The following is a 1,780-nucleotide window of genomic DNA, read 5'->3' as shown; positions in this document are numbered from 1 at the left end:
CCTTCAGCCCTACCCTGAACCCTTACTCTTCTCACCCACCAGCATTCAATGGCAAAGCACTTTCTTTCTGCTGTCCAGAAATACAACAGATGCTTCCAAATGAAGTCTTTTTGAGCCAGAGGTGAAGGAGGGAAATTTTATCCCAACATTCAAAGTGCAAGAGCAGGTCTACCACAAAATAGGGAGTATCATGGTGGGGCAGCCTTTATTTCTCCAGATAGACTTTTTTTGGTGACAATGATGAGGAGATGGACATCCATTGTGGAATCTACCCAGACGTTAATCTATAACTGGTTAACCAGCTACAGAAGTTGCAGTGTGAACACAAGTATATTCTGGAATTTAGGGCTGCTGTTGATTCTGTTCCTAAGGGCACAGGGCTTCCAAGTGGTGATTAATATCAATAGGAAGCCATCTGGACAGCACCAAGATTGTTAGAATACCCCCACAACTACAGAAGTGGTTGTTCTCATTATTGGCCAGGATTTTGAGAAGAGAAATATCATTCTTCACAGCAGAGGCAACAGGTTGTTAAGATTCAGTGAGATGCACCATGCCTATGATGCTCTCCAGTACCCACTGATGTTCTGCCATGGAGAAAATGGTATCTATATATATAAAAGCAAAAACCGCTCACACCATAATCAGGAAATCTCCAGAACCGTAAAGCCTTTCTGAAAGTGAGAACAACCAATTAATGGGACAGCTTGACTTCAGAAGTTGTGAGAACTTCAGCATTTGAGACTGCTATTTGTCAGAAATGGTGTAGGGCATCCTGCTTGAGTAAAGGGTTGAAGTAGATGACATACAAGGTCCCTTCCAGACCTGTTAATCTGTTAAAGATCTACAAACTTGAAATTTGTCACATATGTTCCTCTTGGATTCAAGGCATTCAGACCTTTGATACTGAGGAGTTCTACTCCTCCTACCCACCTGAAAAGAAATCTGTTCCAAAAGCAAAATACAAACAGAGGAAAGGAGTTTCAGGTTCCATTTTTTAAAAGTTTATTTAAGCTTTTGTTCTTAAAATTAAAAAAAGTCAAATCATTGTTCTTACAGATCTGGTACCGCTTCTGTTATCATATCATTATTATAATTCATTTCATTGTACCATGAGCCAACCAAATACAGTACAAATAAAGTCATTATATCAATATAAAATGGAATGTTAATATTTCCAAGTCTTTTGCACTTACACCTATAATCTATATTGTCAATTTTGTTTTTTATTACGGATCCATCTATACCATTTTCCCCATATCTTTTTAGTTGCTTTATTTCTAACTCCTTTGTCATTATGTCCATTTCAGCACAACTGAAAAATTTTTCAATGATTAAATTTTCAGACAGGGTATTTTCTTTCTTCCATAATTGTGCTATTGAAATTCTGACCGTGGTAACTATGTGCGTCATCAGATAGAGCTTTTGTCTGGGGTAACATTGTTTCCAAATGCCCAGCAGCATGCTTTCTGAGGAGTATTCAATTTCCTCTTCCAGTATATCTCTAAGCCACCTATGTGTGGTTTTCCATATAATTTTAATTTTAGGACACGACTACCACATATGAAAAAAGGTTCCTGCGTGTTTCTTGCATTTCCAACATGTGTCTTTAAGGTTGGGATAGATTTTGGTGAGTCTTTCTGAGGGCAGATACCACCTATAAAGAAGTTTATAAACATTTTCTTTGTAAGCTGCTGACAATGTGATTTTACAAATGTTGTTCTATGCTCTCTCCCAGTCAATTAAGTGTATATTATGTTGCACATTCTTGGCCCATGCA

The sequence above is a fragment of the Erythrolamprus reginae genome, chromosome 5 (genome assembly GCF_031021105.1).
Source record: "Erythrolamprus reginae isolate rEryReg1 chromosome 5, rEryReg1.hap1, whole genome shotgun sequence".
NCBI classification, from domain to species: domain Eukaryota; kingdom Metazoa; phylum Chordata; class Lepidosauria; order Squamata; family Dipsadidae; genus Erythrolamprus; species Erythrolamprus reginae.
Note: the sequence above shows the minus strand (reverse complement) of the source record.